Raw genomic sequence first — 24,300 nt, 5'->3', positions numbered from 1 at the left:
ATAAAGGTGCTTTGTAAAGGGCAAACTGTTCTTATCGTTATCCTGTGACATTCTGGGTTGAAACTCTTTGAGAGTCTTTATTTCTCTACACAGTTTCTGAAAGGAAACGTAGGATTGGGTCACTAAATGCTTTAGCTATTCCTTTAAACAGTACTAAAGTGCATCTTTTGTGACCGGCCCTGGGCTGAATGTAAGAGATGGATAAGACCAAGTCCAAAAAGGAAATAAATGCTAAATACAAACAAAATACCTCTTAACATTCAGGAGGGACCTGCTAGAATTCCAAACATTCACAAGTAAACTTTCCGCCATAAAATGAAGTCATAAACACTGACTAAAAACAAAAACCCAACCTGACTTCTTTAGACCCTTGAAGATTCTATAAACTCAGGACTTGAAAGGCATTTTAAAAGGTATGCACATCGAATTTCCCCAAATCACCTCTTTTCCTGGGCAAATTCTTGCAATTCAACTAAATTGCTTTTTCAACTTTCCACAGAGGTTTTACCTGTCACTTGATGATCAATTACTACTCTGCCAGAACACCGAAGTCGTCACCAAAACAGTTTTGCTGACTGTTTTCTCTTCCTTTCCATAAGGGGTGTAGGTGGATGTATTTGTGTCATAAATCCAAGCCAATGCCAGATTCAGCATCCCACTCCAATATAGCCAGAACTCCTACTATCTGGCTAAGATCTATCACTTTCTTCAAGCACTTCATTTGCTCCTCACTTCCAGCACCAGCTCCCGCAGGTCAAGTTCTTTGCAGGGTGTTTGCTCACAAATAAACAAAGCTGTTATTGCTTCAGCAGAGTGACCGTGTACCCAACAACAGGAGAGAATAACAAGATGAGAAAAGTGAGACCCGTGAGGTTGAGAGCCTCAGCCAGAGTCATAAAGCTGAGATTTAAACTCAGGTCAGACTCTCCAGAGCCCATGCTCTCCACCACTCACCACCAGGCTCAGCCAGTGATACAAAGGTAGGGCAGGACCCTGTAATAAGCAAGTAATAAACAGCTAATGGTCCTCCCTTGCCCCTTCCTTAAAAAGGAATAGAGGAGCACAACAATGTAAATGGACTTAATGTCACCAAACTATACACTTAAAAGTTGTTTAAATGGTAAATTTTATGTCGTGTATATTTTACCACAAAAAAAATTTTTTTGAAAAGAGTCATGGAATGGGAAAAGATATTTGCAAATGTCTTATCAGATAAAAGGCTAGTATCCAAAATCTATAAAGAACTTGTCAAACTCAACACCCAAAGAACAAATAATCCAATCAAGAAATGCGCAGAAGACATGAACAGACATTTCTGCAAAGAAGACATCCAAATGGCCAACAGACACATGAAAAAGTGCTCAACATCGCTCGGCATCAGGGAAATACAAATCAAAACCTCAATGAGATACCATCTCACACCAGTCAGAATGGCTAAAATTAGCAAGTCAGGAAACAACAGATGTTGGCAAGGATGCAGAGAAAGGGGAACCCTCTTACACTGTTGGTGGGAATGCAAGCTGGTGCAGCCACTCCGGAAAACAGGATGGAGGTTCCTCGAAAAGTTGAAAATAGAGCTATCCTATGACCCAGCAATTGCACTACTGGGTATTTACCCCAGAGATACAAATGTAGTGATCTGAAGGGGCACGTGAACCCCAATGTTTATAGCAGCAATGTCCACAATAGCCAAACTATGGAAAGAGCCAAGATGTCCATCAACAGATGAATGGATAAAGATGTGGTATATATATTACAATGGAATATTATGCAACCATCAAAAAATGAAATCTTGCCATTTGCAGTGACATGGATGGAACTAGAGGGTATTATGCTAAGCGAAATAAATCAATCAGAGAAAGACAATTATCATATGATCTTACTAATACGAGGAATTTGAGAAACAAGACAGATGATCATAGGGGAAGGGAGGGAAAAATGAAACAAGATGAAACCAGAGAGGGGGACAAACCATAAGAGATTCTTAATCTCAGGAAGCAAATTGAGAGTTGCTGGAGTGGAGGGGGGTGGGAGAGATGGGGTGGCTGGGTGATGGACATTGGAAAGCGGATGTGCTATGGTGAGCGCTGTGAATTATGTAAGACTGATGAATCACAGACCTATATCCCTGAAACAAATAATACATTATATGTTAAAAAAAAAAAAAAGAAGAAATGGGCAGAAGACATGAACAGATATTTCTCCAAAGAAGACCTATAAATGGCCAACAAACACATGAAAAAATGCTCAACATCACATGGCATCAGGGAAATACAAATCAAAATCACAATGAGATACCATCTCACACCTGTCAGGATGGCTAAAATTACTAAGTCGGGAAATGACAGATGTTGGTGAGGATGCAGAGAAAGGGGAACCCTCTTACACTGTTGGTGGGAATGCAAACTGGTGCAGCCACTCTGGAAAACAGTATGGAGGTTCCTCAAAAAGTTGAAAATAGAGCTATGCTATGACCCAGCAACTGCACTACTAGGCATCTACCCCAAAGATCCAAAGGGGTACTTCCACCCCAATGTTTATAGCAACAATGTCCACAATAGCCAAACTATGGAAAGAGCCCAGATGTCCATAAACAGATGAATAGATATGGTATATATATACAATGGGATATATATACCACGAAGAAGATGGTGTGTATGTGTGTGCATGTGTGTGTATGTGTGTGTGTGTGTATATATATATATATACACACACACACACACACACAATGGAATATTACTCAGCCAACAAAAAATGAAATCTTGCCATTTGCAATGATGTGGATGGAACTAGAGGGTATTGTGCTAAGCGAAATAAGTCACTCAGAGAAAGACAATTATCATATGATTTCACTCATATGTGGAACAAGAAACAAAACAGAGGATCATAGGGGAAGGGAGGGAAAATAAAGCAATATGAAATCAGAGAGGGAGACAAACCATAAGAGACTCTTAATCATAGGAAACAAACTGAGGGTTGCTGGATGGGAGTGGGGTGGAGGGATGGGGTAACTGGGTGATGGACATTAAGGAGGGCATGTGATGTAATGAGCACTGGGTATTATATAAGACTGATGAATCACTGAACTCTACCTCTGAAACTAATAATACACTATATGTTAGTTGAATTTAAATTAAAAAAAAAAGAAAAAAGAAAGGAATCTTAGAAGGGAGATGGGGTGGGAGAAGAGCCTGGGCATCCATTGGAAATGATCAGTTGGAAAACTCTGAATCTCAGCACGGAAGAATCAGGATTGGGGACACATGTCTGGGTGTCATCTATTTTGAGGTTATAACAAAAGACATGAGAATGGCCAGATTGGGAAAACAGAACAAAAAGAAGAGAAAGCCCAGGAAAGGAGTCTAAGAAAGTATCATCTGAAAAGTAGAATGAAAAATCAGGAGAGATGTTTGTATCAAAAGCCACAACAGGAGGAAAGGGGTTTTCAAAAGGGTCAGATGCTTCTGAGAGATGAAGAAGGATACGGACTAAGAAGGGCTTGGGCAGTCAGGAAGCCAGAGGTGACAACGGGAGAGCAGTGTGTGTGTGGAAAGTCAGCCTGGAAGTGATTACAGGGAGTTGAGAATGAATGAAAAGTGGAGGGAAAGCATTCATGAGTGTAGACCACTCCTTTCAGATCTTTGGATAGGAAAGATGAAGGTGGGTTGGAGGAATGGAAAGGTGGTTTATGGGAAGCAGGGTCAAGCTGAAGAGTCATTAGGTCAGATAAGACTTGAAATGTTTCTGGAATGAAGAGAATTTTGGCATCAGGAAAGTGAGGCCAAAGAAACAGTCAAAAGGGAAGATAAGTATTAAGTCTCAGATTAGACCATGAGCACTGGTGGCCAGTTTAGCCTTGGAAAGAAGGAGAAATTAAGCAGGGCAGGAGGATGGAATGGGTAGAGACAAGAAGAAATTTTGAGTTGAAGGAGAGACAAGTTAAGTGAGTATGCATCAGGTAGTCTCATTTTCCCACCTCAGGATCATTGGTTGAGACTGGTGGGGTGGGGGTGAGGGACTTCAGAAAAACAGAAATAGTTTGTAAAGAAGCTGTGGGAAATGGTAAAAATTAAGACATGGTTCCCACCCAGAAGTTTGCATCAAAATTTCTTGGAGTACATTTTCCTGAACACGTACAGAAATAAATTCCTATGGGGTGAGGTAGGGTTGGGGATGGGTTTAGAACCATTTTACTGAGTTTACTAGGAATAGACAAAAGACTCATGACCAATTGTGTGTACTTCCTCAGTGCTTTTTAACCACCTGAGTCCCATGATACACAGTGGTTGTATGTTTAGTCAGCGTTGAGGACTGTCAAAGCAGATATGGCAAAAAGTCAAAGGAGAGAAGAGATTCAGAACGCTGAACCCTGGGGCTTTGTCCAGGTGGAGGTGTAGCAGACTCTTTCATATTTTTTCGTTGTCCAATTTGTGAACCCCTTTCCATCTTTGGGGAATGCCCATATTACAAACCATAGTGACAGTCCGAGCCACCTCTTATCATAGAAGCTGGGAAATGCCAGACACTTGCTTCCCCAGATCCCCTAGAAGCTACAATATGGCATGCAATCTGGGCTCAGTCAGTGACGAGCACCTGCCAAGGATCTTGAAGACACAGCATCCAAAAATTTGGTCCTGCCCATTGTCCAAGGCTCCTTCTCTAGCCTTCTTGGCTATTCTGTGAATACACTTTCAGTTCATGCCTTTTCTGCTCCTATCAACTTGAATCAACTTCTGTTGTTTGTGACCAAGAACGCTAAGTGAAACAGGAAGGCTTGTAAAATGAATGGCTGATGCTTGCCAAAGAGCAGAGGGGAAACACTTTCTTCTCTTCCAGCCCTCCTCCCTTCAATTCTCTAAATTTTAGCATTTGAAAATCATTGAGTCCATTACAAACACAGACATTTTTAACACAAATTATGTCATTTCTTTCATAAACTTTTATTGTGTAGCTATTCTATACTAGACATTAGGCTATGGCTTGGTATTACAAAGAATTCGTAGTCTAGTGCTAATATTGGTGACTTTTTGCCCTCCAAACATTTACAGTCTGGAAAGATCTATTACAATGGTGCATAATGTGTGTAACAAATCACTAGTTCTTGCTGGGACATTAAATTGTGTTGCATAAGCACTACCCGTATTGTTTAATGGTTTTTCTGATAGATGCTGCATTGCAAAGCATTATATGGAGAGAATATGGAATGCTGGATTTGCAAAGTAGATGTTTTATTAATAAAAGTTTCAGAGTTTGTTTTAGAGCATGAGTCTTTTGGGAACCACAGATGGTCATAGCCCACTCCCCTGTGGGGACAACAGGGCTCTGTAAACTGAGAGGGAAATGACTTGCCAAGACCCCTTGAGTGAGTAGAAGTTAAAGTCTTATTAAGCAGCAGCTAGGAGTGTGAAATTTCAGAGTAACCTGAAGCTTTCTCTTGACAAAAGTAATTTTAAAAGGAATGCCTGGGGCCTCCAAAATGTTTGTATTCGTATGAGCTCTGTTTTGCCTTTTAGGGTCTTTTAGAATAAGTGGTCATTCAAAACATATGTGATGCTCTGCACAGAATCAAAAGGAGGGGAAGAGTGGTTGGAGGCTTTTGGCTCCTTTGGTTGTGAACAATTTGGGAAAGTTGATGGGATTTCAAGTATGTGCTGTGTTTCCCTATGGGATTCAAATGATAGATCCGTGCAGACAGTCTCCGTGGGGCGAAAAAGAGAAGTTAGAAAACAGATCCAGCCAAGACTAGCTGGATGTCACTTAAGGTACCTATTGACTAGGCTCTCTACTTAGTAGCTTCAAAATGAGCCGTTAGAAATCCATCCAGAAATGAACATTAGCATTTCACTTTTATGGTTTCCTTTTCTCTTGGTTAGCTTTGGCAATGTCAGCTGACTGATGATGTGCATTGTGAGAGGAAAGGAGGGGGTATGAGGAGAGTATATGGGAATTAGAGCAGGGTCATTAAGGATCATTTTACATTTGCTTTGTTTGATATTCAGATGTCGGTTCATAATAATCTTGTTACTGATAGAAGTTTTGGAAAAGTGCGATTAGGAAGTGGTAGGTGGGCGTGACACAGAAAAAAGGCATGAGCCTCACCCATTGCACCACTTTGAATTCCTTTGGTCCACATTTTCCTCATCTTTAATGGGGGAGAATAACTCTAACCCCATAGGGATGTTGTGAGAAATCAGGATATCATGTGTAAGATGCTCAAGAGTGGCCATAGTAGCTGTCCCAGAAATGGTAGGTCCTAGTCGCTCAGCCTAATTGTTGCTTCATTAAAAATGTCATAAATCGACCAAGTGAGTGACTTGATTTTATCCACCCTTTTATGTAGGCCTTTTTTTTTTTTTTTTTTTTTTTTAGAAAAAGAGAGTGAACTACTGTTATTCTTAAAATTCCTCACATTAGTAAGTACTTCTCTTTTCTCATCTTTTAAAAGGGGGGATTCGGCTCTGTGTCATTTATTGTCTAGAAATTTCATTACCAGACTTTCTTTTATATGATTCATAGACACCTACAGTCTTATCTTTTGGAGTGAGTCAATTTAATAATTATAAATAAGAAGGAATGAGAAGGGAATGCTCAAGAAGAGAGGGATGAAGTGCTAGGAAAAGATGGAAAACAAGCTTGATTTAGGAATGTCTAGAGAGCTACATACCTACATATTAAATATGCTCCTTGGTGGAGTTGACTCTAGGTTGGGTATGAATTAGCTACAAAGTGAAAAAGTCTTTGGGAAGGCCAATCTGGTTATGTAATGCCAGTAGACACAATTGGGTCATTGGCTTCTCAGAGAGCTTAGGGGCCAATCTAGTTTGCCTTAGTACAATGACCACGATGTGCCCTGTCAGCTTGGAATCCCTGTTTGCAGTGTGGCCATAGACATTTTCATTGTTAGCCATGATTCCATAATGCTGTACACATTCTGCAAGTCAGCACTGCTGACATGAGAGAGAGATGTCCTGTGGGGTTGGCAGTGAAGGGACAATGGCCCATCAGGTCAGTCCTGTGTGCCCTCTTGCTTGGAGAATGAGTAATGAAATTGGGAAAGCCTAGCTTTAGCCCCTACCACCTTTGGATACTGAGCCCTTTGGAATATCTGGGGTCTCAATCCTGCGTACTCACCCCTTGCCCACCCTCCATACACTAGCAAATGTTTACTAAATGTAACTCTACCAGATCGGGCCTCCTGGACAAGCTACCTTCCCCCAAAGCAGCTCAAGGTAGAGAGCATAAGACCAAGTGTCAATCTTAGCTTCTAATTCTAACTCCACCACTTTACTGTGTAACCTCAAACAAGTCACTTAAATGCTCTGAGCTGAGGCTTTCTGTTTATAAACTGGGAAAAGGGATAGCTAACTACCTCACAAGTTTCTTGTAAGGATTAAAGGAACTCATCAATGAGAAAGTGTTCTGAGAACTATAAATGCTCTGAGTGTGATGGACAACACTGAAAGGGGTGACTTCAAAGTTAAGGACTTAGGGACATAATGACAGGTCAGCAGGGAAATGTTTGCAGGTCTGTGCAACATTCTGTAGTAGCCACTGGGCTCTGCCCAGTGGGAGAAAAGACTCTGCTAATATGGAAGACAAAAGAGGCTTCCAAGTTTCTGATGGGTTTCTAAGACAATCAATAAATGAAAATGACCAACAACACCTAGGGCTCTCTTTGACTTCTGGAAGTTCCTCCATCCCTCAAGTGATTTCTGCTTTCTTTGGTCTGAAGACAAACAGCCCCACAGTCTGATCTACGTATTTAACTCGCTTCACTAAAGGCAGAAAAAGGTGCAGGGCTCTGAGGATAAAATGGAAAAAACAGGAGAGAAGGAAACAGAAGAACTTGGATCTTTCGTGCCGATGGTGTATGTGTCAAACCTATATTTGAAAGCTACTTGATCTGTGTTTACATGAATGTGCTCTACTTTCTGCATTCATTCAGAGCTAAATTTATCCCACTAGAGGGGAAGGCATACTTGGGGAGGTGGAGGTGGGAAAAGAGCCCACACAGAGGTGGCTGCTTGCCTGGGGGCCAGGAGCCCTGGGGGAACTCCAGCAGAGGGAAGATGGCCCCTCTGGAAGCTCCAAGGACAGAGCCTGTGCTGACTTGACAAAGGGACAGGTTTTCAGGAGAGCAAATGTGCCCTTCATTTCTGAGAAGGGTGAGAGCACCAACAAGACTTGAGATCTTGTGTGTCAGGAAAAGCAGCTCCCTGACTCCCCTGAGCTCCCACATCTGGCCTAGCCCTTCAGGAAGTGGACACTCAGCCGCTCTCCAGGCCTGCCCAGCGAAGGCTATGTCTGTCCCACGAGGAAAAGTAGTGGAGAGGCCGGCAGGGCCACTTCCGATGCAAAGTTGAGCTTGCCTTCCGTTGTGGTGTCATTCCAGTGATTTTTCTCTCCTGGGGCAGCTTTCTTGGGGTCAGGGATGGAGGCGAGTGAGGACAGCATTCATGAGCTGTGTTGTATTAAGTACTGTGCACCCATAACCGAGGTAAGATTGTTTTGCCTGTGCTGGGACTCAGCTGCCTCCTGTCAGTCCTTTATGATTTCTCTTCTTCCCACTCAACTACTATCTCTCCTCCTGTAATTCCTTACCTTTCACTCGCCCCTGAGTCAAGCCCTTATGAGGTCATCCTTTGCAAGCAGACAAGTCATTGCAATCGAGATAGGTTTTCATATGACTCCAGAGTTCTCTGCTAGAGGTGAAGATTTCCCTATAGAACAGGCAGTCAGCTTCCATCTGGGACTCGGTCCCTTTCATCTGTGGAAACTTCCCTTTGTTAGGATAGGAGAGGGGAGGCTCCACGGGTTCTGGGATGTTTCTCCTTTATTTGAGACTCAGCTAAGTCACCCCAGCATCTTGTCAAAGCTTTACCCTGTGTATAGCCTCTCCTATCCTCTACTCCTCCCCGGAGAACTTGACACCTTCTTCATCTGTTTGTCCCACTCCAAATTTGGTGCTTTCTCATACCATATGCTATGTCTGGAATGTAGCCTCCCCCTCGCTTTTCTAACTGTCCAAGTCTCCTCTTGTTAGCATCACAGAGTTCCAGAAATCCCAGCCCCTCAGGGTATGTCTGGTGGTCCCTTTGGGAAGGAAAATTGGTTACCCCTCCTAATTCCAAACATAGAGTGTGACTTACAGAATGATTGCTTGACTTGTCACTCTTTCAGTTAACTTTAAAAATCATAGAGTCAGACCCTGAAGGAGACCTTGGATTAATCAGCATCTGTTTGGATGTTTAAGTTGAGAGGAAGCATGGGTTGGACAAACCTGGCCTTAAATCCCAATTCTACCACATAATGACCTTGAGAAATTTACTTGACATATTTGAGCTTACGTTACTTTATCTGTAGAATGGAAAAGATAATATTACCCACTTTATGAGATTATTGTGACAATCAAATGAGGTAATGTATCCAAAGCTCCTGGCATATTGTTGGTGGTCAGTGAAAACTCTTTTATTATTTTGAGCACAATCCTATTTATTCATTGATATCTGTATCACTCTGGCTGTGTTTTATATAGATGTGCTTGTGTTCGAGCGAAGGCTCCTGAGTTGCTTGTTTGGCCCAGCACCTGGGACTATGAACTGCAGATTTGTGTCCCCCCAAAATTCATATGTGGAAACCCTAATGTCCAACGTGATGGAGATGGGGCCTTTGGGAAGTAATTAGGTCATAATGGTGGAGCCCTTATGATGGGATTAGTGTCCTTAGTAGAGGAGACACTAAAGATTTTGCTTTCCTCTCTCTCTCCACCATATGAGGACATAGGGAGAAGACAGCCATCTGCAAACCAGGGAGAGGTTCCTCACTAAGAACCCAATCTATCTGCACCCTGATCTTGGACTTCAGCCTCCAGAACTGTAAGGAAAAAATGTTTGTTTTTTAAGCACCCTATATATGATAATATGTTATAGCAGCTCACAGCTGACCAAAACACTAGGTTTGCCTAGATGGCCCTTCAGACTAAAGCAGCTTGTGAATGCTCTTGACTACTCTTACTACTAGAGTTTGCCATCCAAGGTCTTTTGATGCTGTGCAAACTTTTTTGTGACATGTTGGCTTTGCCAAATTCTGCACATATCATGAGAGACTGAAGGAGACAAAAGTGCAAAGTGTTCTAAAGTGATTTATGTTACCATCTTGAAGAGTGATTCTAAGCTTTGCAGGAGGGCAGATCACAGAATCCTTTTGAGAATCTGGTAGGAGCCATGAACTGTTTTCCCGGGGAAATGTACATGCATACAACATTTTGCATACAACTTCTGAGCTTCCAGGAACCTCTTGAATTCTTCCCTGGATACTCTAAGAGTACCCATGGATATCTGATTAAAAAAAAAAAAAAAAAATCTCTGCTCTGGAACCTAGAATATCAGAAAAATGGAGAGATATAAGAGATCAGATTTATCTCCAAGATCCAGGAAGCTCCCCTGGGTTATTAATACAAGAGTGTCGGAAGTCTGGGTAACACTGCTCAGCTTCCTTGTCCCCCTGACCTGGACAACAGCAGCCCAAGCTACCCACTAGTGGCTCTGAGAGCTTGCTCCCTTTGTTCCAACCCACAGCTTCCTCTGACCAATGTCTATGCAGATTTAGTCCTTCTAGAGTGGCCTTCACCTGTCCTCCCCAGAAAAGATCTGTCTCGCATCTGTATACAGTAGGTAATCTTTCAATCTATTCTTGCCTCCTAGGATTAGCTGGAAACTGCTTTCTATCCTCGGTAGAAACAATAGAAACAAAACAAAAACAGATAACAGGACCCCGTGCCAGAACAGAATAATAAAATGATCTGTCCACATCACCCTCAAACAGCATTAGGTTCCACCTCATTAGGCACCATGATGAGCAGCCTGCAATATTCAAAATCCACTTTCCAAGGCTGGCCCCACTTTCCTGCTCCACCACTGCAGAGTGAAGTCATTCGACTTCCGGTTTGGAACTTCCAGCAAGAATTCAAGCTCAATCCAAAACCACTGGCTCTCCAACTTCCAAGGAAAACAGACCGTCGCTGAATTAAAGACGCTGTTAGGTTGATTAGCGCCAAAAGAAAAGGAGCAGCCTTTTCCTTACCGGGGGGAAGCAGCCTTTCTGAGGTGGTGAGGCAAAGCAGCAACCGAGAGTTGGATGGCAAGTCCCAGCACCCTGGAAAGCAAAGCCAATGATCCTGCCTTTTAGGATGGCTTCAGAGCAGCCTGAGATTTGCCCTCTGAGCAAGTGAGATCCTAAACTTCATAGTCCCATTATTTAAAAAACATTGTAACAGCCCTGGCCTGTAGAGGAAACATTTATTTGGTAAGGAGATGACCACTGTGGGGAAAAAAAATGGGCACAGATACACTTTTGCCATTTTACCTTCACCGGGGTATTTCCTGAGTTATAAGAAAGTAGAAACAAATTGATGTAAGTAAAAAGCTGAAAGTTTCTAAATGTCTTTCCACATTAAATAAAGGGTTGAATGGAGTATTGGAGAGAATAGTTTGAATTTAAGGGTAAAAGTTTGGTTTTTTAAATTTAATAAACATTTACATGACGCTTCTTCTGTCCCCTGGATCACCTCTAAGGGCTTTGCAAACATTAATTGATGCAATCCTCATAACAGCCCTATGTGGGCTGCACTATTACTATACCCATTTTATAGACAAGGACATGGGGACACAGAGAGCTTCCAGTCACACAGCCTTTAAGTGGCAAATGTAATAATATCAGGTAATAAGTTTGTGCTGTTGGAAGCTCATACCTGCGTGGGGCTAGTTGAATGCTGGGAAGATTTAACCGTATTATAAATAATATGCAATTGAAAGAGATAAGAAGTAGAAGTGATTTCTTTCCTTTTGAGGTACTTGGAATATCATCCTCCAGAAGGGGTAAGACCTCAGATAACAACCATAAAAAGGACAATCAACTAAGCAAATTTCTTCCATCATGCCTCTCTTTATTTTCCCACACCTCCCTCCCTCCCTTTTCCTTCCTTCCTTCCTTCCTTCCTTCCTTCCTGGTACATGTATTGAGCATGCACTTTTCACCAAGCTTTGTCCTAGGTTGTGGGGATCAACAGAGAATAAGGCAGCCTTTTTGCACTTATATTCCAGGGAAGGGAGAGAGACATTAAAAGCAGGGAAATCTATGATATAACCAGAAATGTTCTGGAGAAAACGAACCACACTAAGGGGAGAGAGTGGTATCGGGATGAAGAAGTGACTCTATCAGAGAGACCTGAATGGAGTGAGCGACAGAGCCATGCAAATATTGAGGGAAGAGTGTCCCAGGCTGATGGAACAGCAAATGGAAAGCCTCTGTGATGTGACATGACTGTGCTCAGCATCTGGGACTGACCAGGAGGAGACCAGTGTGGCAAGGACAGAGGAAGTAAGGTGACAGTCGTGGGAAAAGAGGCCAGAGAGTGGCCCAGTCGGAGCATGGCCTTGGGAGGCTTTGGACAAGGTATGAAGGGATGTAGTTACATTTGAAAAGATCACTCTGGCTGCCATCAGGGAGGGAGGAGGGAGGGAAGAAGAAGTGAGCAGGAGACCAGCTGGAGGGTTACATGAGAGAAGATGGAAGGTGGTGGTGGTAGACAGAATAATGGCCTCCAAAGATGTCCACGTGCTGATCCCCGGAACCTGTGCCTATGGCGCCTTACGTGGCAAGGGGACTTTGGCAGAGTGAACGTGGGTGAGCACTGATGAACCATTGCATGGACAGACCCAGGAAACCTTTACTCCAGGTTGGAGGAGAGGAGTGGCAGGGGACTGAGGAGAGGGGACATGACTGCTTGGGTTCAAACCCAATTACATCATTTCTCCAAGATGAGATTCCTCCACTGGAACATGAAAGTAACAGTGCCTCACCCATGCAGGTGTCTTGAGGGCCAAAGGAGACAATCCATTTGGAGTCCTTGGCACAGTGCTCTCATAAATGCTGAGTAGCAGCATTCCTATGAAAGTAGAGTTAAGAGCATTGCCAGGATAGGATGCTCAGCTCAAATACCAGCTCTGTATTTATTAGAGGGGGGACCCTGGGCAAGGTACTTACCTTTCCTTGTGCCTCAATTGAGTAACTTGAGGCCAATAATATCTACCTTATGGGGTACATGGAAAGGTCTGTGTTGGCTTTTATTATTCTGGCCATGAGGATGATGAATAATGAATGCCTTTTAAAAAGATATAATTAGTATTGACTCTAGATCTTAGGAATCATAAAATATGAAATGAAAATCTAAAGGATCAGTTTGCCACGTAAATAGCAAGTATCTTTGTAATCAGGTATTTAAATGACTCATAATTTTGCTTAATCAACATGCAACAAAAAGATGATGTAACGTTAAGTTCACGCACAGTTAGTGAAGATGCTCTGAGCTTTGCCTTCAGATGCTGAAGATCTGCAGATTTCCTGATGCTGTGAGTCCATCATATCCTCAGGCAGTGAGGGCCTCACCTACAACTTAAACCTTGGACGGGGCTGCTTTGAGGAAATCACAATGAGTCTGCAAGATGCGAATGTAGTCTTGGAGAATTAACATCCTCTGCCTGTTAGTCGGCACTGATTTTCACCTTCCACCCCCTCCCTTGCCCAGTTTGATGGTAGACCTCTGAGTCACTATACCTGGAACCGAGGGCCAGGGATTTTGGCATTTAATGGTATTTGGAAAACACTCAAGTCGTTTGTGCCAAAACCACAGGCAACAATACTATTCCCATTCAGCAGGGTAATTGGCTCTGCAGTTTAGACACACACACACACACAAATGGCCCTTTTATGGGTAAAACGATGACCCCCAAGCTCTGAAATCTGAAGAGCTAAGTGTTAAGTGTGTGGCATTTCCTTAAATGCCTCCTGAAAGGACTCCTGGGACAGTAATGAATGTTCATTTGACATATCTTATCAGAGAAGTCAGAGAGAGACCTCCTGCATCTCCTCCCAGGGTTCGGCCCTGTTAGTGACAACTGGGGGAGTTTCCAGACAGAGTGTGGCACTAGGCATGGGGCGGGCCTGAGGGTAATCAGGGACCACCTGGCCTCCATCACAATTGGTCCCTGTGTTGACATCGAACCCCTGACCAAGCTGTACACTATGTCAGCTTGGGCTCAGGGCTTGTCCTCACAGTGGGGTCTGTGGACAGAAATATAGGCATCATGGTTGAAATGCAGATTCTCAGCTAGCCTGAAACCTTCTGAATAAAAATCTGCAGTTTTGTAAGATCCCTCGGTGATTTGTGTGCATGTTCAAGTTTGAGAATCGTCGGTCTAGGGCCTGCTGGGTCTCAATGTGACAGCACATTAGACTCGGGATGCTTTAAAATAATATCCCTCCCTGAGACCCACTCTAGAGCAACTCTATTGAGATCTGTTTTCAAATTTCCTAGGTGATTTTATTGTGCAGCTAGAATTAAGAACGACTGATCTAGAATCTCCTTGATGATGATGATGATGATAGTGGTGGTGACAAGGACAGCAATGATTGCAGGGAACCTTAGCACTTCCGTATGTCAGACTCTTCTTATCACTGTAGTCACTCACCACAGTCCTAGGAAGAGGTACTATATTTTCCCCACTTCAGAGGTGAAGAATTAAGAAACTATCTAAGATCATAGAGAGCAGATTTGGCAGAGACAGCATTTGCTCCTTTAACCTCTTCACAAACCACGGAGACTGTCCCACCCTGACTTTATCAGAATCTCTGAGGGTGGGGCCTAGGGATTTGCATTTTAAACTTATGTACTAGTCAATCTTTTTCATACGAAAGTATAATATGTGAGAACCTGTTTTATCCACTCCCAAAGTGGCTTCTTTAATTTAGGACCTTGAAAATTGAGAAGAATTGGAGTACTCTGGGGAGCTATAATGAGTTTGCTCAGCAGTCATCTTGGGCATCATGTACAGGACTGTTTAGATACATAGTTGTTCATAATTTATACTATGCAGATATAAGTCCTAAGTAGCCACTTGCCCTCCTCTAATAACTGGTCAGATCTTCTAATTGCAGATGGCCCCAGTTTTAGTTCAGGTTTTACCCCTTGGTTCCACAGGATCCATGACTCAGTTTTCCTTTTCCCAGTTATTATTCATCCATCCATCCATCCATCCATCCATCCACCCACCCATTCACCTGTCCATCCATCCACCCATCCATTCGTCCATCCATTCATTCACTCACCTACCCATCCATCCATTCACCCATCCATCTACCCATCTATCCATCCATCCATCCATCCATCCATCCATCCATCCTCTACTAAACACCTTCCTTTACTGTACTGACATTGGGATGTAGAGTTGAGTAGGGTACAACCCTCAAAGAGCAAGAAAAACCTTAACAGGCCTTTACAGAACAATAAATAAAGTTTGGTGACAGGAATAAGTCAAAGATGCATTGGGGGTAAAGAGGAGAACACCAATTCCTGGGACCTGAGGGAGAATGCTGGGGCAGGAGGTGGTGGTGGTTCCCATGAAGGTTTCTCAGAGGAGATGAAATAAGAACTGAACTGCAAAGTTTGCATAAATCCTCAGTAGGAAGGAGAATGGTTCATAAGGAAAGAGGCTGGGCAAGGCCAGGAGGCAAGAAAGAGTGCAGTCCTGTTTTGGAGAGGGATGTGCAAGGTGCAGGGATGTGGAAGATGGCACTGGTGGGATGAGACAGGCACCAGGTCACAGCTCTGCTCAGCATGTCACACATTCTCCTGCAGGTGGTGAGGAGCCACTGAAGGGTGTAAGCAGGGAAGTTACTTTGGAAAGATCACTGGGGCTATTTACTGAGAAACGATTGTCGTGTGAAGACTGTAAGCAGAGAGACTATTTTCAGAGTCCTGAAGAGAGATGGTAAGCTCCTGAATTGAAAATAATAATTATGACAACTGTAATGGGTTGAACAGTCCACAAAAGATACCTCTGAATCCTAACCCTTGGTATCTTATTTGGAAATAGGGTCTTGGCAGATGTGATGAAGTTCAGGATCTTTCAATGAGATCATTCTGGATTTAGGGTGGGCCCTAAACTCAATGACTAATGTCTTTGTAAGAGAAAGCAAAGGGAGATTTGGGACACACAGACCCAGAGGGGAGAAGGCCATGTGAAGACAGAGGCAGAGATGGGAGCTACACAGCCAAAGGCCAAAGAACAACACAATTCCAGCAGCCACAAGAACGAAGGAGAGAGGCATGGAACAGATTCTCCCTCAGAGCCTCCAGAAGGAAGTGACCCTGCCCAGACTTCTGACCTTGAGAACTGAGAAGGGAGAGAGAGTACACTGTGATTGTTTTACGTCCCCCAGTGTGGAGTAATGTGTTAGGTTGGGCCTAGGAAACTGACACAGTAACTAACATTGACTCCTTACTCTATGCCAGGTACAGTGCTTCACTGGTGTTTGCTCACTCCCAACAATTTCATGAGGTAGGTTCTAGTATTAGCATTCCCATCTATCAGATGAGAAAACTGAGGCACAGGGAGGATAAGTACTTTACCCAGGGTTACAAAACCAGTGGGTGGCAGAGCAGGGCTTTCCACGCAGGTGGTCTGGGAGGAGAGCCTGGGGCCTCAGGGCCCTGGCCTAATGTGGGAGAGATGGAGAGGAAGGAGCAGACTTGAGCAGGTGGGAAGAATTACTAAAATATGGCAGTTCACTGGGCATCTGGAGAGTTGGCAGGAGGGATTGAGCCTTCGGGATTTCAGGTGCTGGGGTGCTTCCATCCTCTGAGTTGACGTCAGCCTCTGTTTTCCATGCCACACTGCACCCCAGGACATGCTAACCTGTCCACCTCTCTAGTTCTGCTCCCTGCACCTGCTTCTCAAAGAATCCTTCTTGGCTCTCCCCAGATATGTCTTCAAAGTGGCCCTACTCTTTGATTTCCTAGACAGTGGTCTCTATGCCTCCTTCTCTCTCTTGGCTCTGGCTGAATGTTCGCCTTCTTTTTTTTTTAATTAATTAATTAATTAATTTGAGGGAGGGAGGGGCAGAAAGAGAGAATCTTCAAGCAGACTCCCCACTGAGCACAGAGCCCGACACGGGGCTCGATCCCATGACCCATGAGATCATGACCTGAGCCAAAAGCAAGAGTGGGACATTCAAGTGATGGAACCACCCAGGCACCCCGTTTGGCTGCATGTTCTTACAGCTTTGAGCTCTCCCTGGCACTTCTCCTGATCCTAGAATCCCAATGTTTATTCTGGTTTCTGCTCTCAGCCTCCCTATTCCTTTCCTCCCCTGTCCCCATCCCCCTGCTGAATGAGAAGGAATAGCATCCATGTGAAGGGCTGGTAGGAAAACCATGTCTTCCAAGGCAAAAGGTCACTTCCTCTGTGTTGTTTTCCTATTTCCCTTTGTAAAATTTCTCATTCTCTGAGTTCAAGGCAAGTGACAAAAAAGGCATTCAAAAGTACTTTTTACTTCTTTGTAATAATTTAGGGTTTTTCTTGGTCTACAGTGAGTTACATTAGTTTGGGTCCAGTGATAAGGCACAGAGTCTGCTGTTTTTGCCATATGGAGGGGTACATTGCTATTTCAAGAAATTGCCAGCCCCTACAATTCCCTCTGCAGGTTGGGATGGAAAATCTGCCAGTGGGCATAATCGATCAATAAATGTAAAGGTGGGTATTAGTATCATTCCACAGGTCTAGCATTAAAATAGACTTTTACTGGGGAGCCTGGGTGGTTCAGTTGGTTGGGCATCTGACTCTTGATTTTGGCTCAGGTCATGATCTCAGGGGCCTGGGATTGAGCAGTGTCAGGCTCTGTGCTCAGCAGGGAGTCTGCTTGAGATTCTCTCCCTCTGCTCCTGCTCACATTCTCTCTCTCTCTCAAATAAATAAATAAAATCTTTTTAAAAAATAATAAAATAGACTTTTACTATACCCTGAGATGAAATTGCATTGGAAGGCTCAGGATATCAAATACACAAATGTTTTAAATAAAAAATAGATACTTAGACCTATAACCCAGGTGTCACTATACTTCCACTGACCAAAGTTCATCGCCCAAAGAAGAACCATTTTGGAGATATAATTATGTAAAGAGATAATGAGAAATCCAAAGGATTGAAAACTTCCCTGAAATACTTTGAAAACCTTTTTGGGAAGCACACGGGTTTATAGGATAGAATGCTATGCTTTACATTGTTCATTTTTGTCCTCAGACATCATTTTGCGACATTCCAGAAAGTGATATTGTCAACATTCCTGACATATTCATCTGCTTTCAAGCATTCAGATTGTTTGTAGAAAAGCAATAATCTTATTTGGGAAGAAATTTGCCATGTACCCTATTGGTTTGCCAATAACTTAAAATACCATAAGATTAGATATTCCTTCAATTACAATACTCTTTCATGTATAGCCTATTTTGTATTCAGATATACCTAAGACGTTAAATATTTATTAAATGGTTTCTAGGTCTTCATATTAAGTTCATTTTACCTAATGTTGACTTTTACTCCTTGTGGCATAGAAATAGAACATAGTAAGTAATGATTAACTGAATATTGACTCTGGAATGGTCTTTAATGAATATAAACCTTCTTTCAAATGACAACAATCCAAGAGGGGATAGTTTGGAACTTGCTGACACTCCTTCAATGCACGTGTTGAGATAATGTACGCTGACACAAAATCAGAGATTGGGAGATAATTTGCACTTCGTGTAGAAAAGCAAACTTTAAAAAATAAGAAAAATGTGACGCTTGAAAAACTCCCAGTGAGCTACTGAGGGAAAAAATTCAGTATATTTGCATTGGAAGGATCAGAAAGATGATTCTCCTTTTACTGGTTCGTTTAATAGTATTTATTTTTATTTATTTTTAATTTTTTATTGTTATGTTAATCACCATACACATTTAATAGTATTTAATGAGCACCTACCATATAGTGGGCATAGTGCTAATTTCTGGGCTTACAGTGACTGAGTTTCTGGGTGAGTAAAAAGAAACTATTCCATCCAGAGCTTACAGGTCTTCTTTTTACTCCTCCTTTACTAGACTTCAGGGAAGACAGAGCCTGGAGAAGTCCACAAAATAAAGTCTTTCAAATCAGAGCTCAGTTCAATCCCAGTACTTCAGTCACTAAGGTTCTTTTTGGGGACAAACCAAATGAACAGTCTGAACCTCAGTGTCCTCATCTGCAGAATGGGAATAATAACAATTTGTAAGGTTGTCGTGCAGATTACACAAAACACTGGGCATGCGGAAGTGTTCACAAAGCCACAATTTCTAAACAATCAAGAAGATTATAACAAATATTAAACTTTTTTCTGTCTCTGTCTCAATTTCTGTTCTGTCTCTCTCCCATTTCCTCTTCGTTCCTTCCTCGTCACCACCGTCTAACCGCTCACATAATTTTGGTGAGCAAGCCTACTTAGCCTGAATTCCACAAAGCAACGGGGAAATTGTTCCCTCTGTGTTTAATTGCAAAGTACTGTGGCTTAGTATAAAAATAGCCAAACACAAAAAGCTGCAGAATATATGATTCCTTTTATATGACATTCTGGAAAGGGCAGAACTACTGTGACAAACATCAGATCAGTGAGTGATAGGGGCTGAACATGGAGAGAGGGGACGGATGGTGAAGGGGACCCAAGGGAGCACTTTGTGGTGATGGAAATGTTCTGTATCTTGATTTTGGAGGTGATTATACACCTGGATACATTTGTCAGCACTCACTGAACTGTACACTCGAAAAGAGTGAATTTTACTGTATGTAAATTATACTTCAATAAACCCGACTTTAAAAAAGAAGATTGTGGCTTGGGACCTTCAAGGCTTCCTTTCAGAAAAAAAACAATCTATAAGCAGTACAGGAAATTAGTGGTGCCCTTGGGAATACTCTTGTATGAAACGAACTATAACAAAAACAGACAATGATAATCATCTTAAGAGAGGTGCAAAGTTCTCTGGGAATTCAGAGACAAGAGAAATGTCCATCCAGGTATACCAAGACATACTTCACGGAAGAAGTTGCATTTAAACTGAGTCTGAAGACTGCAGTTAACTACTTTTTTTCCTTCTCTACCAACTATGGTCAATATCTTAGACTGTAGCTTCTGTTTATAAATTGCTTGCAAGATTTACTATAGGTTTGATTCATTTTCTGTTCTAAAAGTTCATATGTTGTGATGCATTTGCCAGCAATTAAGTGATTCACATTATCTTCCCCTTAAAAAAACAATCACAGTTCTGAGGCTGTTTTCTGAGTTTGTGGCATTTAGGAAATTGGTTTTTACATGTCCATTTATAAAATGTTTTTCCATTGTATGAAATGAAGAAAAGTACAATGTCATTAGAGGAGACAGCATGGCCAAGGGTAAAAGGTTGAAATGGGATCCAAAAACCGGGTTCTGTAACTCATTAAGTGGCTCTACAAATCAAGAAGAAGAAGATTAATAATCCAAAAGAAAGGGTGGGAAACTATAAAGGACAGTTCAGGAGAGAAAATACGGGGGCTCCTAAATGTATGAAAAGATGTTCAATCTGAATGTAATTAGCAAAATGGTAACTTTTCTTAATATATGCTTCTATGAATCAGTGAGACATAAGGTCAACATCCAGTTTAAAACAAAACAAAACGGGGCACCTGGGTGGCTCGTCGTTAACGTCTGCCTTCGGCTCAGGTCATGATCCCAGGGTACTGGGATCGAGCCCCACATCGGGCTCCCTGTTCAGCGGGAAGCCTGCTTCTCCCTCTCCCACTCCCCGTGCTTGTGTTCCCTCTCTCGCTGTGTCTCTCTCTGTCAAATAAATAAATAAAGTCTTTAAAAAATAAAAATTAAAAAATAAAACAAAACAAAACAAAAGGTGCCTGGGTGGCTCAGTTGGTTAAACTTCTGCCTTTGGCTCAGGTTATGATCTCAGGGTCCTGGGATCGAGTCCTGCGTTGGGCTGCTTGCTCAGCTTCTGCTTCTCCCTCTGCCCCCTCTCCCACCCCACTCATGCTCTCTCCAATAAATAAATAAAACCTTTAAAAAATAAAAGAACAAAGGAAATGAATACAAATGAAAATACAAATAGCGCCTTGGAACATATGAAAAAATGCTTAAACTCACTCATACTAAGAGAAAGGCAAATTAAAACTGCACTGTTTGGGGGCACCTGGGTGGCTCAGTTGGTTAAGCATCTGCCTTCAGCTCAGGTCATCATCTCAGGGTCCTGGGATCGAGCCCCACGTCAGGCTCTCTGCCCAGGGGACAGCCTGCTTCTCCCTCTCCCTCTGCCCTTACCCCTATTCGTGCTCTCTCTCTCACTCTCTCTCAACTAAATAAATAAGATCTTAAAAAAAAAACTGCACAGGGAAGAATGAAGGGGGGGTAATCGGAGGGGGAGATGAACCATGAGAGACGATGGACTCTGAAAAACAAACTGAGGGTTCTAGAGGGGAGGGGGGTGGGGGGAGGGGTTAGCCTGTGATGGGTATTAAAGAGGGCAGGTTCTAAATGGAGCACTGGGTGTTATACGCAAACAATGAATCATGGAACACTACATCAAAAACTAATGATGTAATGTATGGTGATTAACATAACATAATAATAAAAAAATAATAAAAAAATTAAGCATACTTCTAAAACAAAACAAAACAAAACTGCACAATTTCAAACTCATCACCCTGGCTAAGGTTACTGAATTTGTTAACAGCAGTGTAGGACAATCCACTGCTGCTGGGTCAAGCTTTATGGAGAACCATTTGGCAATGGCTATTAAAACTACAAATGACTTTGACCCAGCAATCCCACTTCCATGAATTTTATCCTACTGATACCCATGTGCAAAATGATATGTATGCCACGTTACTCACTGCAGAATAGCAAATAAATGCCCCTCAGTAGGGTTGAGTTTTTCTATATCAGGCAATAGAATACACCTCCACTGTAAAAGAGAATAAGAAAGCTCTTCATATATGATAAGGAGCCATCATTAAGATATATTAGAAACAAAAAGTCAAAATGCGAATAGGGGACCATAGATTAGCATTTAGGTTAAAGAAGGGGAGGGGGGTGGTGTTGAAGAATGTATGCAAATATTTGCTTGTATATACCTGGACTATCTCTGGAAAGATATGCAGGCGAATGGTAACAGACTTGTTTATTGGGAACCTCAGAGAAGTGGAGGGGTGGAAGACTTTTAGGGTATTAATCTTTATGCCTTTTGAATTTTAGCCATGTGAATATACTACCTACTCAAAAGTAAATAAAATTTTAAAATAAATAAAAATCAAAATAGATAAACCAAGGGGGAAAAGAGAGAAATCTAGGACATATTGTTCCCTCTACCATTATGTTTTTTGACCACAGAGAAGTGCCTTCCTTTTTTTAAGTGGGGTCTCCCCATATATAATATATAAATAAATGAATATTTAATATCAGTTATTCACAAGGGCTTTATAGAAAAGTAAGCAGGGTGAGGGGACAGGGAGGGGTGGAGGTGGGGGTTGGGTGCTATTTTGGGTCAAGTTGTCAGGGAAGTGAGCTTCTTAGAAATCCAGAATCTTGGGCTTCACCCCAGACATCCAGAATCAAGATCTCTAGTATAACAAGATCCCCAGATACTTACTACACACATGGAAGTTTGAGACTATTGGTCCAGCTGATTTCTACTCATGGTCACTTTGAATGTGACCTCCTTCCAGAAGTCTTCTCTCACTCTACATTTATTCTACCTAGTCCACACCAAAAGCCTTTCTCTGGTCTCCCGTTATTCTATGTGTTTCCCTCCATATTTTTTGCCACGTTAACAATTTTCTGGATTCTCCTGTCACCCCCATCAGAAGATATGCACTGCTGTCTCACAGTATCCAGCATAGAGCCTGGAAATATGTTAAGGTGTAAGTAAATGTCTCTTTAACGAATGAATAAATAAATGGATGAACCAGGCCAAATAAAAGTATGTGGAAAAGTTTGTTTAGTTATCTTTTTGCCATTTACGTTCTCTTAGACTTAGATGTTTCTCCCTTTGGGTTCTTGCTACATGCTCAACTACCAACCCATCAAGAAAGCACCAGGACACCCTTGGAAATAGCCATTCTCCCCATCCTCCCACAGGCCAACAGCTACAGGCATTTTAACAAATATGAGTCTTCAAGCTCTTTGCTTGCCTATGGATTCAATGCAGATTAGAAATAAAGCTTTGGGTTCAGATGACATTTTTGAAGGGCCAGAAATTTCCTAGAAATTCTAGCTTCGTCCTGCTCAATGGGCTGGGTTTCCCAAACTGACTCAACTTCTTTATTTGCTGCAAAATTCCAACCACACAAAGGAAGCCGGCTGTAGGAAAAGCCCAAGCACATGGGGGTATCAGAAACGATTTACCACCCTGTAAGCATGTGACTTTCAGGAGTGAAATGAAAGGGATGCTAGCCAAATTGCAGCATGGCGGGAGTTCCCTCCAGAGGCTGGTCACAGTGATGGCAAGAAAAGCAAACAAAAGAAACATTCTTTCTACTCGTGAGTGAAACAAAGACCCTACTGAGAAAACTGAAGTGAGCAGTAGAGCTGTAAAATCAACAGAAATGGGGACTGTCTGGGGGGGGAGGCATCTGGTTTCAATGTAAACATCCTTAAAATGTTTCAAGAATGAATGTCCATTTGAATAAGTTATTATTAAACTTTATTTACCATGGATATTTAGGAAAGATTCAGAATTGAAGATATCCTTACGTATGCCCAATTCAACTATAGTTTCCACTCAGTTTAGACCTTTTCTGAGTTGAAAACATTTGAAAGCAAATGGAACCGAATTGCCTGTGCAAATCCAGGATTGCCCAGCTGGATGAAGGTATATTTTGAAAGACTCGCACAAACAGAGCACATTAAGTAGATTGTATGGTTTGCACAGGAAGCCAGGGTAGGGGTGCAGTGGGGGTGCAAGAGGCTCTGTCTGCTTTGGTTTCTGTCTGGGGTTTCTTCAACAGGAAAGATACTTGTCTTGAACTGCACTTTCTGCTTCTGATCATGAATATAATATATAAAGTTATGAAAGATGCTCTAGAAAAGAGGTTGTAAATTAGTGATCCAGGCATGTTCTGTTTGGGCCACTCTAGATCTTAAAAAAGAATGCCTTAAATTGGTTGCCAGCATTTTAAAAATTTTTGCATGGCAACAATTGGCTGGATCGGAGTAGAATCCATTTGTTAATCACCTTTAGAAAAGATACACATTCCAACACACACACACACACACACACACACACACACAGCCAGCTCTGAGGATGAGAAAGAAATAAGTTTTGTCTCCACTGATTGGCCACCTTTGGCCATTCGAATTTAGGTACCTTACTTGTTATTTCATGATTTTTCTTTTCCATATAGTAATAGAAATTCT

The 24,300-nt window shown here is 42.2% G+C and overlaps 1 protein-coding gene across 2 annotated transcripts in view; it reads right to left on the bottom strand.

The window, feature by feature from the left end:
- Window positions 1-24,300, bottom strand: part of PALM2AKAP2 (PALM2 and AKAP2 fusion) — a 448,663-nt gene that overhangs the window by 327,980 nt on the left and 96,383 nt on the right. The window lies entirely within an intron of this gene.

This window comes from Phoca vitulina, unplaced genomic scaffold (assembly GCF_004348235.1).
Source record: "Phoca vitulina isolate PV1807 unplaced genomic scaffold, GSC_HSeal_1.0 scaffold21, whole genome shotgun sequence".
In the NCBI taxonomy this organism is placed as follows: domain Eukaryota; kingdom Metazoa; phylum Chordata; class Mammalia; order Carnivora; family Phocidae; genus Phoca; species Phoca vitulina.
This window is presented reverse-complemented; position numbering and strand designations above follow the sequence as displayed.